Source organism: Mustela nivalis (assembly GCF_964662115.1).
Source record: "Mustela nivalis genome assembly, chromosome: 3".
NCBI lineage: Eukaryota > Metazoa > Chordata > Mammalia > Carnivora > Mustelidae > Mustela > Mustela nivalis.
Window position 1 is genome coordinate 116,954,756 of NC_139022.1, and position 16,482 is coordinate 116,971,237.

Sequence of the window (16,482 nt, forward strand, 5' to 3'; positions counted from 1 at the left end):
CCCAGTAAACCAGGCAAGCCCTGGCTCAGCTGACCCTCCAACGCTGAGTTCCAGCTAGAAGGTGCCAGCAGTCAGCCTGATGGGGTTTCTGGAAATGGCTAGAGGTTTGGTTCCTGAGAAGGGCAGGAAAGAGCTTAAAGAATGAGAAGGCTGAGGACAGGAGAACTGGCTTGAAATTCCTTGCTGCCTGGCTTAAATCCAACGTCTGGGAAAACAGAATGCAGGCATACATCACTTTATTGTGCTTTGTTTTATTGTGCTTTGCTAATATCGTGTTTTTTTTATTAATTAAATGTTTGTGGCAACTCTGTTTCAAGCAAGTCTATCGGTGCCATTTTTCCAAAAGCATTTGCTCACTTTGTGTCTCTGTGCCACATTTTGGTAATTCTTGCAATATTTCAAACTTTGTCATTATTGTATTTGTTATGGTGATCTGCGATCAGCGATGATGACTCACTGGAAGCTCAGATGATAGTTAGCATTTTTTAGCAATAAAGTATTTTTAAATTAAGCTTTGTACATTTCTTTAGACATAATGGTATCACACACCTAATAGACTACTGTATAGAGTAAACATAAATTTTATAGGCACTGGGAAACAAAAAAATTCATTTGACTCACTTTATTTCCATATTCTCTTCATTGCAGTGTCTGGAACCAAACCCCCGATGTCTCCAAGGTATACCTATGTACACTGAACAGGCCAGCAAGCAGGAGGCCTCAGATGCCCAACTTCATCTCAGAGCTGGTGAGTGCTTCCCTCTACCCGCCAAACAGAAAGGACCCACGTGAGCCCCCTTCCCCCACCTGGGAAGACGGAATGCCACAGCCCACTTGTGGCCATTGTAGTGGCCATCTGTGTTCCCACAGCCCAGCACCCATTCAGACATTTCAGTGCTAATGTAACCCAGCTTTACTCAGGGAATCCCTATCCAACTTTCAGTCCCAGGGGAGTGGGACTCCTCCCTAGGGCCACAGCCACCATGTGACTCAGTCCTGGCCAATCAGAGTGCCTGTATTTCCTCTGCCACTCTGATTGATCAGGAAGGAGCAAGTGCCCCCTTAAGACCAATGAGACCCCAGGAGATTTACTTTTCTATTGAGAGAAGAGCAGATTTCTTTTGCCAGGGTTGGAACCCAACGGTAGCCATCTGCTGGCACGTGGAGCATCAGGAAGAAGCAGAAATGGGCAGAGCCAAGGCAGGTGTCCTGGTTCTAGCTGGATTTAAGCCTGAAGCTTGTCACCCCTTGGATTTATAGATATCAATACATTTCTTCCCCCGTCACTACCCTTAACTAGCTGCCTGAGCATGTTTTGGTCTAATGGCAACACCATTTCTTCTCGAGTTGGCAAATTTCCTTCCAGCGTCTCAAGGCCACCTTAACCACCCTTCCCGTGATGGGGTGAGCCCTCTGTCCCCTGGCCAAGTTGAGCAGGACCACGCTGAATGGACCTGTTTCCATGTCACCTCAATGACAGGACCTGTCTTCCCTTTAACACTGTAGCCAGGGCCCAGCATCCAGTAGGCGCTCACTAAATGCTGATTGGAGAAATAAATGAATGACTGCAAAGAAGCAAGCTACTCATTCATCAAGTTTATGGATGACATGAAATTGGGAGCAGTTTCTAGCCAGAGGTTAGAATCGTAAAGCAGATTGGCTTTCGCAAATGAGAGTATGGCAAGGCTGAGTCGGAATTGGATGATGTTCATTAAGTAACTAGTTTGAAGAAGTCATCGCCAGCAGTCTGTGTGAGCTGGGGAGGTAATGCTTTCTGTGCATGTTCCAGGACAAGCTGTGGATAGCAGGCTGGATACAGCAAAAGAAGCTGGATATTGAGGGTCGGTCTCCTCACGGAGGTCACTTCATGGGCACCTGACAGGCAAGACCCTGGCAAGTCCTTCGCCTCCAGGAAGGCATTCTCTGCTCTGTATTTCGGAGACATAGAAGATTCAGGGAAGCATTAAAAATAGGGAAAGGGAAGACAAATTGGATTTCTGAAGTCAGGTTAAAGAGACGGGTTGCTGCATCTGGAAGGAAAAGAGGGAGAAACCATTTCTCCAATGGGCTTTTATGAGGGGCGTCACCCCCCCAGAGCAGAGAAGGTGCCCAAGAAGGGGAATAATGGGCAGGGAGGCACTGGCAGCCCACCCTGCCCCCACTGCCGCCTCCAGAGCTGCTACCACCCCTGCTGTTTACGCTTTTATCGTTTGCAATGAAAGACGATGATGTGTGTGTGCGCTGTATTGATTGTGCCTCTTAGATTTTTATGTCATTGTGGAAAGCAGCAATTATGCTTACCCGCTCTGGAGGGAGCAAATAGCCCCGGGGGAGGATGCCGCAGGGCCGGGGAAAACTCCAAAAGCAGGTGGGAGGGGTCCAGCTCAGGAGGTGGAGGCAGAGACAGCCAGAACAGGGGAGGGGACTAATTGAACCTGAGAAGGGAAGGAATACCACCAAGTGGATGAAACACCTGTGGTGTGCTAGATACTCAAGTCCTTGTCCCACACTCCTGTGAAAGCCCTCCAGTGGCTTCCCTTTTGCATTCATAATAAATCCGCTCTGCTTATCAAGACATATGTCATCTGACCCTCACCCACCTCTCTGGTCCCACCTCCATCTTCTCCCCTCCTCATTGCCACCTAGCCATCTGGCCTTTTCCTGGTCAGCCCGCTTACCAAGCTTAGCCCTGCCTCAAGGCCTTTGCCCTTGCTATTGCCTCTGTCTGGAATCCTGTTCCCGACACTTTATCCTGTCATTATCTTCACATTCAGATCTCAGCTGAAATATCACTACCTCACAGAGTCCCATCATGTCATGTCCACGCTAGCCTCTCATTGTCACGCCATCTTCTTTTCTTCATAGCACTTCTCATTCTCAGATACGCTCTTGTCTTTGGGTTCATTGTCGGTCTCTCCCACCAAAATGTAAATGCTAAAAGAATAGGGGTCTTATTTACTTCTTGTTCACTGCTTTGCCACTAGCATCTAGAGGAGTTCCTGGCACGCAACATGAGTATAATGGATATTGATAACTATTATTAGCTAGTTAATAGTAGAGGAAACTGAGATTTAGGGAGTGTATTAATTAGGACCATATTTAACTGGAAGTAACAGGATATCCACCTAATTTCAAGAGGTGATTGCTAACATTGGTCCAATTGCTCAATGATGGCCTCATAGACTGAGGAACTGTCCATCTTTCTTCCCACTTTTTCTTAGGCTGTTACTCTCAGCTTGCCCCTCATGATCACAAAGTGGCTGCTGCTGCTCCTGATATAATTTGGCATTCAAGGCAGGAAGGAGCAGAGAAGGCAAAATTCTTGTCTAGCTGAGTATGTCTCTCTCTTTACCAGGTCTCTCCCGTTTCTAAAACACTCCTCACCAGGATTCTACTTCCAGCTCATTGGCTGGATCTATGTCACTTGCTGTAAGAGATTTTGGGTAACAGAGCTCTCTGCACTCCAAGATAAAGGAAGGCAGAGGAGAAGTGGGTTGGATGTGAGTGTTGAGTGAGCCAGCCTCAGCAACTACAGAGAAGTGAGCAGACTTGCTCACAGCCATAGCCATAGATGGCAGAGTTGAGATTTGAGTCGACATGTCTGGGCCAGGGTCATGCCCTACTTGTCACACCCTGGCACTTCCCTCTTGGCATCTGGGTAAGAGGGCAAAGGCACTAAACAGACCATAAATGCCATCAGGCACATCCTTCCCCCTCCTGCCCCAAACAGTCCTGCCCACACTGGCTTTTCTTTATCCCAACATCCCCCCCTCCCCAGGCACACAGTGCTCTAGCCACAACAATCTACTCAGGGTTCCCCAAATGCACACAGTCTTCCCTCCCCTGTCCCTTTACACACATTGTTCAGAGCCCCTGCCAACTCTCACCACTCTGCTCATCCTTCAAAGACCAGCTCAAGTGTCGCCTCCTGTAACTCTTCCCCTTCCTTGCTTACTCACCAGCTAGAACCTGTCCTTGTAACAAAGAGGAGACAAAAAACAAAATAAATAAGACCATTTTATAGACAGATGGATGTGATGAGAAAACAAAACAGGGTGACATGTTAAAGAACAACCGGGAGGCTGTTACAGATGGAACAATGCCCCCCAAAGATTTTATGTCCTAGCCCCAGAACCTAAGAATATGTTAGGTTACATGACAAAGGGAAATTAATGTTGCAGGTGGAATTAAGGTTGTGTATAACGAAGATTTGGCTGGCTTCTGTCCCTGCTTCCTGAGAGGTGACCCTTAAATCCTTGGTATTTCTGGATAGGATTGTCTTTGTTGTTCATGGTGGCCCCTCAGACCACACCTGAAGATTTATGCTAACAAAGCCCTTCGGATGAGGGCTGACCATCCCAGAAAGAGCAGCCATGTGATTAGAGAGTTGAAACTTTGAGCCATCTGTAACTAGCCTGCCCTCCTTGGAGGAGGGAGGCTGGACGTTGAGTTCAACCACAGGGCCAGTGATTCAACCAATTCAATCAGTCATGCCTACACAATGAAACCCTGATAAAAACTGACACCGGAGTTCCAGGGAACTTCCTGGTTGACAATATGGTCACAAGCTGATGAGCTGGAAGGGTAGCACATCCTGATGGCACAGGGCTAGGACATAAAAGCTTCAGATTTGCCCCCTGCACAGCCCTCATCCCCCGGGTCTCTCCCTTTGTTTCTGAGTTATCGCTTTTTTTGCTTTCCTGAGTTTTCTGAGTCCTTCTAGCAAATTATAGAACCTAAGGCAGAAGTTAGAACCCCTGAATTGGTAGCCAGCTGGTCAGAAATGAAGATGGCCTGGGGACCCTGAACTTCTGCCCGATATTTGAAATGAGGGTAGTCCTGTGAAGGACTGTGGCCTTGACTCATGAAGTTTGGGCTCATTCCCCAGAGTCAGGGTTATAGCATTTTGCTAATCAACTGTCCTTGAGTTGGGAGATTATCCTGGATTATCCAGTGGGCTCAATAACATGGGTTTTTCCAACTGGAAGAGGGAGGCAGAAGAGAGAGAACCAGAGAAACAGCAGTGTGGAAGCAGCTCAGCCCAACGTTGCTAGCTTTGAGGAGGGAGAAGGGAAGATGGCGGACCCCAGCTTCTAAAATCAGGCAAAGGTAAGGAAACAGATTCTACCCTGGAGCCTCCAGAAGAAATGCAGCCCCACCGGCACTTGATTTTAGCCTCGTGAGACCCAGTTTGGACTTCTGACCTCCAGAGCTGCAGGATAACCAAAGTGTGTTGTTTTAAACCCCTTGTTTGTGGTCATTTATTGCAACAGCAGTGGGCAAATAACCCAGTGGTATTTTTTGGTGGGGATGCACGTTCTTCTGTCACTCTGTTACTGGCTTTGATTGTAAGACCTCAAAAATGTAAACCTTACCTGATTCAACTTTGTACACACACTACTTACTGGAGACCCAGCAGGGATGGGAGCTTCTTCCCTCATAGCATTTTCATTTTGTTTAACATTGTGTGTGTGTGTGTGTGTAGTCTACAAATTTTAACACATGTAGAGGTTCATGGAACCACCACAATCAGGATATGGAAGATGTCGGGCACCCCCACAAGACTTCGGCATGCTATCCTTTCTCATCACACATTTCCCACGCCCCTAAGCCCTGGCAACCACTGACCTATTCTCCAATGCTATAGCTCTGTGATTTTGAGAAACTCCCATTAATGGAAACACATGTTACATAACCTTTTGAGACTGGCTTCTTTCCCGCAGCATAATGCCTTCGACAGTCATTCAAGCTGATGACTGTATCAGTGGTTCGTTCCTTTTTATCACTGAGCTGTATTCCATTGAATGGATGTACTGCAGTTTATCCATTCACCTACTGGAAGACATTTTGATTGTTTCCAGTTCTTGGTAATTACCAACAGAGATGCTATGAATATTTGTGAACCATGCAAACATAAGTTTTCATTTCTTTAGACTGAATACCTAGGAGTCTAATTGTTGGGTCATATGGTAAGTATATATTTAACTTGATAAGAAACTGCCAAACTTTTCTGGAGGAACTGTACCATTTTGCCTTTCCACGGAGAATGTGTGAGAGTTCCAGTTTCTCCACATCCTAGCCAGCACTTGGTTTTGTCAGTATTTTTTATTTTTTATTTTTTTCCATTCAGCTAGATGTGCAGTTGTAACTTTTTGGCCTAATGGTTAATGATAGTGAACATTTTCTCTTGTGCCTATTGGCCATGTTTATATTCTCTTGGGTCAAGTGCCTGTTTTCAAATCTTTTGCTTGGTTTTTTTTTTGTTTTGTTTTTTTTTGTTTTTTTTTTTTTTTTGGCTTGGTTTTTAAATAGGTTATTTGGTTTCTTACTGTTGAGTTTTGAGCTTTCTTCTCTGGGAGCTCCTCTGGACTTTCCAGTTCATGGAGGTGCCCCTTTTCTAGTGCTCAGGACAGAAGGTGGGAGCATTATTTACTTCCATCTGTCATGCCTTTCCTGTAACTGCTCATGTTGGTCCCAAGTAGCTCATACTCTTACTGCAACTCCTGCGACTACATTGTTTGGTTGCTGGGGTAAAGATTTCTGGGTGGCTCAGTTGGTTAAGCCTCTGTCTTCAGCTCAGGTCATGATCTTGGAGTCCAGGAATCATGCCCCACACTGGGATCCCTGCTCAACGAGGAAGCTGCTTCTCCCTCTGACCCCCATCTCATACTCTCTCTCAAATAAATAAATAAAATCTTAAAAAAAAAAAAAAAAGTCAAACAGGAGACTTATGTTTTCTTTCTCAGCAATGGAAGACCCCTTCCTTGGTCTTCAAGCCAGAATTGGAAGGTTTTTCCTGTAACTCTCTCTGTCGATGCTAATATCCCCTTCAAGATTTGGGGCTGCTTTGCATCACCCATTCAACCCAGGGCATAGTAGAGTGGGAGAAAGTAGTAAACTTACCACCAATTTGGTGTTACTTTGCTATCTGGTCTTTTCAGAGAGTTCAAATAGCTCATGTGCATTCTCTCCAGGTGTATTCAATGGGAAAGAGAGGGTGGAGTGTCTTACCTAGACCTGGAACCTCCCAGAAATTTTTTAAAGTACATGATGCATGTTTACACACACAGTGCCAAAGCCACCATGCAGGAAGCACCTCTTACATCAGGCACAGGAACAGAATTTTGTGTTCAAAGGGTTATGCTTAGGCAGCTATCCCTCTTTCTAGCTGTGTGATGCTGGGCAAAAATCCAAATGTATCTGATCCTCAAGTTGTCTTGCCATAAGAGTGTGGCAAAGATCAGACCCAATAATATGTATAAAGCCCTTCACCTCAGGACCCAGAACATAGTAAGTGGCCAAGAAATGATAGCTACTCTTGATGTTATTATTTTGTTGTGGGCAGAGTCCTGGGGTTACAAGCTGCAGAGAGAGACTCTGCCCATGTTGTGCAGAAAGGGAAGGTCCATTTGGAGCTTCCGGAATCCAGGAGCTGAGGGATCAGGTCTAGGAACATCAGGGACTGCAGGCTGGGTCGAGCCTCACAGTTGAGTTTGCTCCTGGCACCACAGTGTAGGACAAGCTGCCCTCAAGGCTCCCATGGTGGGAGGTGGGTGTCATCCCTGCCCTCCCATGAAGACCACACCCACGGGGAACTTTCCACGAGGAAATGGGGACTAATAAGCAAGGGGGATTTAGGGAAACCCTCCCCTTCAAAAAATCTCCTTTCCTCTTGTGAGTTTAAAGACCACAGGCAGGAAACCTAACCTCTCTGTACCTCGATTTTCTCACCTGTGAAGTAAGGTCATAACCCTATGAACTGAAGATTTCACCCAATAATATCGGGAAAGGACTATAACTCCGGATCAGACACCGAGCTAGTGCCCAATTCTGAGTTTTATTATTATTACATGTCACTGCCCATTCAATCCTCAGAACAACCTCTGGGTGTTACTGACCTCGCTTTCCCAGTGGAGAAACTCATAGGGGTGCTGCGATTTGGCCAAGGACACTGACTTTAAAGCTGCTTTTTTCTTTTCTCTTCTTTCCTTTTTTTAAAAGTAGCCTCCATGCCCAGCGTGGAGCCCAACGTGGGCCTTGAACTCACGACCCTGAGATCAAGACCCAAGCTGAGATCAAGAGCCGGATGCTTAACTGACTGAGCCACCCAGGTGCCCCAATGCTGCTTTGATCTCAACAAGCTTTCCCTGTCCCCAAGGTGGGGGTGGTCAGAGTGCCACCAGCTGTGGGGCAGGCCCCAGTGTATACAGCTGATGGCAGCCACAGCAGGGGCAGCACTCAGGGAAGGGGGTCTTGTAACAACGGGGGTTGTGAGAACGCCCTCCATCCGAGGTCCTTCGTGTGTTGGAAGCAAAGAACTGCCTGCAAAATGAGCTCACCTGTGTACAAAATACATCTACCCTCAGTGCTCCCGTGTTTTGCTCCATGCTTTTCTCATGAAAGATATCAGTTATTTGGATGAAACTGTCAGGATGAGAAATTGTGGGCTAGGAGACAGGACAGTGTCCCTAGCAGGTCTGTGGGTCACGAGGTTTGGCACCAGAAGCCCTGAGCTGACTGGGCACAGGCTGGGGTGGGGCAAAGGCCAGGGCTGGACCACCAGCGCGACAGGAAACTTGGGGCAGGGGAAGCCTAGGGACCAATCGGGACCCATCCCGGGGCGGGAGGGTATGGTGCTACAGAGGGCTCCTTGTTTTCTTTCCATTTTTTCCCTTTATTTCCCCTCCACTTAAGAAAAAGCTGTAACGAGACAGCCTATGGAACGACAAGATTGATTGTGTCGTTCTGGCCTTTGAGGGAAGAAGGGGGAAAAAATCAAATTATTGGACAGGTTCCTTTTAAAGAACTGCTGCTTTAATTTATTTTCTTATATTTTGTCGATAGCTGTTGTTTTTTTCTTGAACAAGTGCTGCACTTTATAAATGGATTTCACTTGGGCAAAACAAACACAGTCATTTCATACTTCTCCTTCCTTCTAAAACTTACTTAAAATGTGGTGAGTGGCTGAGATTTACACACGGGGTCTGACCATCACTCGGGAGGGGTATAGGTGGCTCTCGAGAAAGCACCCTGTCTCAGCTGGGGAGGGGACAGGCAGTGGCGGACATGGCCACAGACCACCTCCCAGCCACACAGTAAGGAGCCCAGGCCTGTTGGGGCTCCCTGTCCCCCACCGAGGAGACATTTTAAGGAAACAGATCCCCCCACCCACTCTTAAAGAGTCTGATTCAGTGAGTCTGGAGTGGATCCCCAGACTCTGTGGGAGTTTTTAATCTCAGATGATTGGATAATAAATCCACGTTGGGTGACCTCCCGGCCTCACCCCTACCACCTCCAAGTGCCCTGGACTCCTCTGGTGCCCCCAGCCTCTGTCCCTCTGCTTCCTCGACCTGCAAGTCAGACTCACCTTTTCAAATGGCAAAATCCTGTTCAGCCTCATAACCCAGGGCAGGTGTCACCAATCACTCACTCAGTTATGCAGCTGCTCATTGCAAATGTATTTATTCAGCACCTTTATATGCCAGGCACTGGGCTTGGCATTACAATGAGTAATATACAGAAATACAGAAAGAGGAAGAGAGAGAATCCTTGCCCTCCAGAAACTCAGGGAACAGCCAAGAGGGAGGGAGAGAGCTCTTTCTGGCCCCTGCTGTGCCACACTTGGAGTGGGGTCTCTAATCCAGACATCCCTGGGGGTCCAGAAGACCCCTACGTGAGCCAAGAAGCAGGCTGGGCCTGGCTGGGGCCAGGGACGGCCCACCCTCCCCATGGGGCTGCAGCCCAAGTATGCCTTGTGGAAGGGAGCTCAGAGTAGACAACTGGTTTTTCAGGAGAAGCTAGGAACCCACATATTTATATGAAATCTCCTGGTTTTTTTTTCTTTAGATCTACTCTCCCTGGGAGCCACACAAACCTGCCTGCCCGCCTGCCTGCCTGGCGCTTGGGCTGGGTGTGAAACCTTCCAGAGCCCATCTCCTGCAGAGGGAAGGGAGGGGCAGTGTCTGGCTGAGTGATGCCTGACCAGAGAGACTGAGCTGCAGTTGGGTTCAGACGCCTCCCCTGGCTACTGCCACCTGGGTCCCCAGGTCCTGGAGCCAGCCCCCTCCATTGCCCAGGAGGCCTGGCCAACCCAGGCCAAGCAGTCCCCTTTCTCTGCCGCAGGATCCTCCAGCCCGGTCGCTCTGCGGACTTAAATAATAAATTGCAGCAGAGAGAGGGAAATTAAGCCATGCAGTGGGGGAAGTGGGGGCTGGGGGCTGGAGGCTGCGATGGAAATCTAATGAGGAGTCAGCCAAGTGAAAAGGAGCAGGCAGACGGGGGGGCGGGCTGCAGGGATGGCGAGGGGTGGTCTCTCCGCCACCCCATCCCCTGAGCTTAGGCCTGTAGCAGAGCTGCATGGCAGCCTCCATCTGTCCACACTAGAAATCTAGCTTGCTCCTGCCATTGGGTAAAGCAAGATGAAGCCCCCTGTCACGCCCTCACCTCCTCAACACACCCCTTCAGGACGAGCCTCGCTCACAGGGGCTTGGCACCCAGGACCCCTCAGCTTTGTCCTCATCCTGATCCACCCTGATGAGTGGGAGTAGAGCTCGGCAGGCTTCTTCCTTGCACCCTTTACTCTCCCTTCCTCTCCGTGTCCCCCCTACGCTGAGGACCCCAGGGTGCCCAGTGTCTAAGGTTAACACGGCACAAGCAACAGGTCAGAACGTTCTGGTCCACCACACTAGAAGAAGCCCCCCCTACCCAGGCTGGGAGAACCCTGGAGTGAGGGGCCTGGGAGAGGTGGGGAGAGTTAGTCTGGCCCTGTGTGCCTCACTTTTTTTTTTTATTTGACAGAGAGAGAGAGAGAGAGCACAAGCAGGGGGAGTGGCAGGCAGAGCGAGAAAGAGAAGCAACCTCCCCACTGAGCAGGAGCCTGACATGGGGCTCCATCCCAGACAGGGTCCTGGGATCATGACCCAAGCCAAAGGCAGATGCTTAATTGACTGAGCCACCCAAGCGCCCCTGTGTGCCTCACTTTTGAGGCAAGGCCTGTGGAGCAGCAAGGCCCCTTTACCTGTCCCCCAGCCAGCAAGACATAAGAAACTCCTTTAAGAAGGGTAAGGACAGATAGGCTTACGGTGGCTCAGAAGGTCCCCGTGTGCCCCAGGGAGCCACAATATTGGTCTTAGAGTGAGATGGCCACCAGAGTGGTCCTGGAACGTGACTGGTGGACCCCAGTGGCCAGGGTGGAGCACATGGCAGAGGAAAGACCCTGGACTAGGAGAAACTGGGGATCTCAACGGAGAACTCTGGGAATGAGGGCACAGCAAGGAGGATGGCATAGATGCAGGATGAAGTTGGCCCTCATTCAAGGCCTTGACCCTTTGTGGGCCCTTCCTCTATGTTAATGAGAAGGTGGGGACTTGAAACTGAAGAAGGAGACCCAGAATTAATCAAGAACACCTGAACTGACTATATTTACACGGAGTTGACCAAAATAGGGGCTGAGATAGAAATTAAGTTCAGTATTACAGAACCATCTTTGCCCACCTGAGTTTGAAACCCTGGAGACTCTTCCCATGCTTGGCACCGAGGTCTCAAGAGGCATTTGGTGTGCGGGCAGAGACCCTCCTGAGTGTCTGTTCTGCTCCGGGCTCAGTCCGGGGGCTGGGGGTGAAGCTGAGGTCCCAACCCTGCCTGCTGATATTGGACGTGGAGGAGACTGTCGGTGTGAAAGTGAGAGTGACTGCATGAGCTGATGTAAGATGCTGGGAACTGTGGCCTGAACATCTGCGCAGGTCCTGTGATCAAGATGGCCCTGGAGGGGACCCAGGAAGGCTTCTCTGAGGAGGAAACACTGGGCTGAGTCTCCAATGAGGAGAAGGAGCTAAAGGGGAAGGTCAGAGGAGAAGGCATTTCAGGCAGAGAGGACAGCAGGTGCACCGGGCCAGAGATTGGTGTGGGCTTGCAGAATAGTGAAATGGGGCCCAGTGCATAGCAGCATGGTATGAGCAGGGTCAGTGAACCCTGCAAGGCACAGGGGGGCCTGCCCTTCATTCTATGTGATGGGAAGTCAGGAGCAAGAGAAGCAAGGAAGACTGGTTTGATTTACTTCTTTCAAAGACTAGATCTTGATGACAGGGGACAATCTGTAGTGAAGCATAGAGTCCCCTGCCCCCTTGAACGGTGCCAGATGCATTTTTCAAAGTAGGCTCGTGGCCCAGCTGGCAGCCCCTTGCCCACCCCATGAACTTCACCTCCAAGATGCTATTCCTCCACACCGCACAGCCTCGCCATGCCGTCTCCATGACCCCCTGTGGGAGTCCCCAGTCACTGTCCCCTGTTAAGCTGTGGTTCGTATGTCTATTCAGGCCACTGACCCAAGTGTGCCAAAGCCATGACGATATCTTCCTACTATCTGCATTCTTTATTTCAACCCATTTTCCGCCCTGCAGTGGAATGTAAGACTTGGTTATCTCAGGGATTAGGGTTTAAATTCTGTTGATTCAGATCTTCTTCTCCCCCATCTCCTTGTTCCTGGATTTTGGCAAATGTAGGTGGTGTTTCAACATGGCGGGGGCGGGGATGGGGGGCTGCAGGTGGGTCATAGGTCAATGTCTTCCCTACTGGCACTCACCCAAGGCATGTCTTGGCTGTCCTCTCCCTTGAACATTGGCAGCAAAGAGGTGTCTGTGTCCCTGTCTGGTCCCTGCTTGTAAGTGTGGGTGGGGGGTCTCCCTTTGTCACAACTGGGAGGTCCAGTTGCCCCCCTAGTGCTCTGGGACTGGGAAGCTCCCTGCGCTAAGGACCTTGCTGCAAGCCACCTCTCACCTCCTGTCTATTGTCACCACACCCTGTCAAGGCATAGGGTACCAGAGGACCTCACCCAACCAGGAAACAAAGCTCAGGGGCTCCCTGTGGCCAGATCCTCAGCTGACCTGGGGGCTACTCCTCCCCAGCCCTGCCAGTGATTGCATAAAGAGGTCATTGCGGACATCCCCAGCCCACACTGGGTGAGATGAAGCAACTAGGAGAGATGAGGCCATCTCTGGGGACAACTTGTGCTGAGAGCTACATGTGGGGGTGGGGGCTGGCTGCAGGGGAGGGGGTCCCTGCCTCGGGGGCAGGTCCATCAAGGCAACAAGATGCCCACTGAGGACCCCTCCAAGTTGTTGTTCTCCATCCCCTACTCTGCGTTGATACCATCCACAGACTTGGACTTTGCCTTAAACTCCTTCTTTGGCCCTGCTGGCCAGCCACACATGGTACCCTCTGATTCCTGCTGTTACCCACCCTCCAGCCCTTGCCTGTGTCCCCATCATTCTGTCCAGCATCATGCCTATTGGCCTTTTGCCTCCCTCACCTTGTTGGAGAGGACCCACAGACCCTGGAGCTCTGGGGCCGAGTCTCCTCTCTTCCACTCTGATGCCCTGTCCATCCAGGTCTTGGCTGCTCCCTTCTCTGCTGTCCATTTCCTGCCCAAGACATGGGCAAGGAACCACAGCATGAAGCTCTGTGTGCTTTCAGTCACATTCACCTGGGAAATGACTGCTGCAGACGGGCTGCTGGGGACAGGTGGCTGGAGCCCCATAGCACAGCAGAGACACTTTGGGCAGCAATGGGACAGTATTCTGTCCACCTGTAAATACACGCCCCTCCCCCCACCAGAGAGTCCAGTGCTCACCTGCCTTCCAGAAACTGGCCCAGCTGCCTGGGAAGGAGACAGGGATCCTTTGCAGCATGGTTTCTAATTGTGAAAAGCTGGGAGCCACCTAAGTATTCATCAAGGGGGCACTGGGTGTATAAACCTCGGACTAGCTGTGGAAGGGAAGACCACATGCGGTTCCAGGAAGGATTGAGAGCCATGCAGATCTATGCACACAGAGCTGAAAACACATTGGTGCAAAAAAAAAAACGAGAAACTGATGATACTGTATGATACCATTTTAAAATGGGAAAAAGAAATCCACAAAAGAGTACTAACTCTTTTAAGGTACATTTATGTATTTGTAAAATCAAGAGGGAAAAAAAAATCATAGTCATTCCCTCTGGGAAAGGGAGAGAAGGGGTGGGGTTAGTGCTGGTGGTCACAGGGGACTTTATCTGGAATGTTCTAATTTTTTCAAAAGAAGAACGGATCCTTGTATGACATGTGTAATTTATCATAACTGAAGAAGGACAAAGAATTCCAACAGCCGGGCCACATGCCCCTTGTGTCAGCCTTGTTCTTGGCTCCCTGCCTGCCCCTCCCCCACTCTCCCCACCTTGTCTCCCCACCCCTCAGGCATTCCTCCAGTCCCAACCCTCTCTCTGGACCCAGAGCTGGAGGCTGTTAGATCTTCCATTTAAAACTCCTCATCCGCGCCCGCACTGGGGAGTTTCTTACTCCCTTTCAGATGTAACTGCCTGTCACCAATAATAGTCTTTTTCGATTTCATTTCCTTCAGCTCCTGCCAGCCACTCTGAGAGCCTCCTTCCCATCCCTGCTGCCCCCCCCCCCCGCCGCCCAGCCCCAAGTCAGGGGAAAAAAATACATTTTTGCCTTTACTATGATGTATGCGATCCCATAAAATAGTGAAACAGATATGAAAGGTTGAGAGAAGGTAGATAAATGGCTCCTATTATTCTACCAATCAAATGAAATACCTCTCCACGTCCTCATTTGAATGATAATAAAACTCGGAGAGGCTGCTGGTTCACTGTTGTCATCGCTGGCAGCCGCTGGAACCGAGGAGCCACAGGCCAAGGTAACCTTGGGGTGTCCTCTGCAGCCTGCTAGGGCTGGTAGTCCTGGCTCCTTACTCTCCCCCAGCCCAGGGCTCTCCTTACTCCCACTCCTGCCCCACCACCAGCTCACCCACTGGACAGCTCTGTACCTGTCTGCCCAGCCCCCAGCTCTCTCCGAGCTCCACAGGGCAGAGCCAGGGCCCCAGAATAAGAAACCAGGGTACTGCCAAGAATGCTCTGCTTCTCAACTTTCTCAGTCCAGACCTCCCCTGAAAGTCCCTGATGGCCTATCTAGATTGAACACCCACCCCAGGCATTCCTGAGGCACTAGCCACACGCCTCAGTGATGGGGCTGTCACTTGTGTCTTGTTCTGTCCCTAGTCCAGGGCATGTCTGTCTCCACAGCTTGGCTCTGAATTCCAGAAGGCGGGGACCACACGGGACTGGCTTGGCAGTGCCTCACAGCCTAATCATGTGTGCGGAGTCTTCATTCACTCTGCCGGCATCTAACAAATGCACCTGGAACCCCCTCCTTAGTTCAGATGCCTCGCCGTCGAAGAAACTGTGAGAAGCCCTTCCTGGGGGAGCCCACGCCATAGGTGTGGGGCGCAGGTCAAGCCACCTCCCCTTTTGAGCCCTGCAGTACCACAGACTGTAAGTGCCCGCAGTTCCATTTCCAGTGCATTTTTAGGGCCTCCCATGCGTCCTGGCCTGACAACCAGTGAACCCCTGTGGCTTTGGCCTTCCTGCATTTCCCCCACGCTGCTGGGAGCAGCACCCAAGGACTCCCCACTTCCCTGCCACAGACAGTCCTGGCAGCTGTCAGTCCTGAGACCGTGTACCCTGGTGTGTGCTAACACGGGTGGGTGAGGCCAGGCAGACCCCACTCTGCGCATGGGAGACTCTTTGGCAGAGTTTAACATCCTGACAGCCACACCCTAAAGATACTTGAAATTCTCATGACTCAGATTCCTAACAGGGCCATGATTTTGGCCCTACCCTTCAAATCAAATAAATTCCCCTCGTTTAAGGTAGCCAGGTCAGTCACGAACCCCAGGATTGCCAAGGTCGGACAATGCCCCAAACTGGCCTGCAGGGCCCCAGGACTTACCCTGTTATCTTGTTCAAGTGACATCTCACTGTCCGCCCCGGGCCCCATCAGAGCAGAGGTCTGGCTGAGGAGGCTCCCCAGCAGCATCGGGAGCAGCGCCTGCCCACAGGAGGCGTGGATGACAATGACTGAAACAGCAGTAACAGTACCCATTTAGAGATGAGGAAGAGAAGCCCTAGAGGGCCAGAAACAAGTCAGGACCCAAATCCAAGCTTTCTCTCTCCTTGCCTGGGCCTCCTCCCTCTGTACCAGTAGCTCCCATATACCAGATTCTCCCTCTTCCTCAAGCCAAGGAACACCCCTAGGAAGAGACAAGCCAGAGCTGAGACTCAGTTCCCTAAAGGGGGAGGAGACTAGCAAAGTCGGTCTGTGGGGTTAACTCACTGCACGCAGAGGTAGTTCCCGGAATGCACTGCAAGTCTGTCCAGCAGTTCACTAGACTGACAGCAGGCAGAACACGGAGGCCTGGGAGGGACCAGGAGCAAGGGCTGCTCGGAGCCTGCTCCAGCTCCTTCTCAGTCCTTGTTTCAGGCCTCAAAAGCCAAGGACAGGCGTAGGCATGTGGTCCTCCTCTGGCTGGCTGCCCCCATAGGCAATCTAACAGACACAAGTCAGCACCATCACCTCCTGCAGAGGGAGTGGACTCGGAGCTGCTGAAGCCCCGCAATCTAACGAGTGAGGCCAAACAGACTGTGACTCCT

At 50.4% G+C, this 16,482-nt stretch overlaps 1 long non-coding RNA gene across 2 annotated transcripts; it reads right to left on the reverse strand.

Moving 5' to 3' along the window:
* Positions 1 to 1,581: 1,581 nt before the first annotated feature.
* LOC309861029 lies at positions 1,582 to 16,482 on the reverse strand. Of its 2 annotated transcripts, XR_014309738.1 has the most exons (3): positions 16,406 to 16,482; positions 15,782 to 15,909; positions 1,582 to 1,928 (listed from the first exon to the last, which is right to left on the reverse strand). It is a non-coding gene; the product is annotated as an uncharacterized lncRNA (long non-coding RNA). The 2 variants fall into 2 exon arrangements; XR_014309739.1 differs by lacking the exon at positions 16,406 to 16,482 and having other exon boundaries at positions 15,782 to 16,051.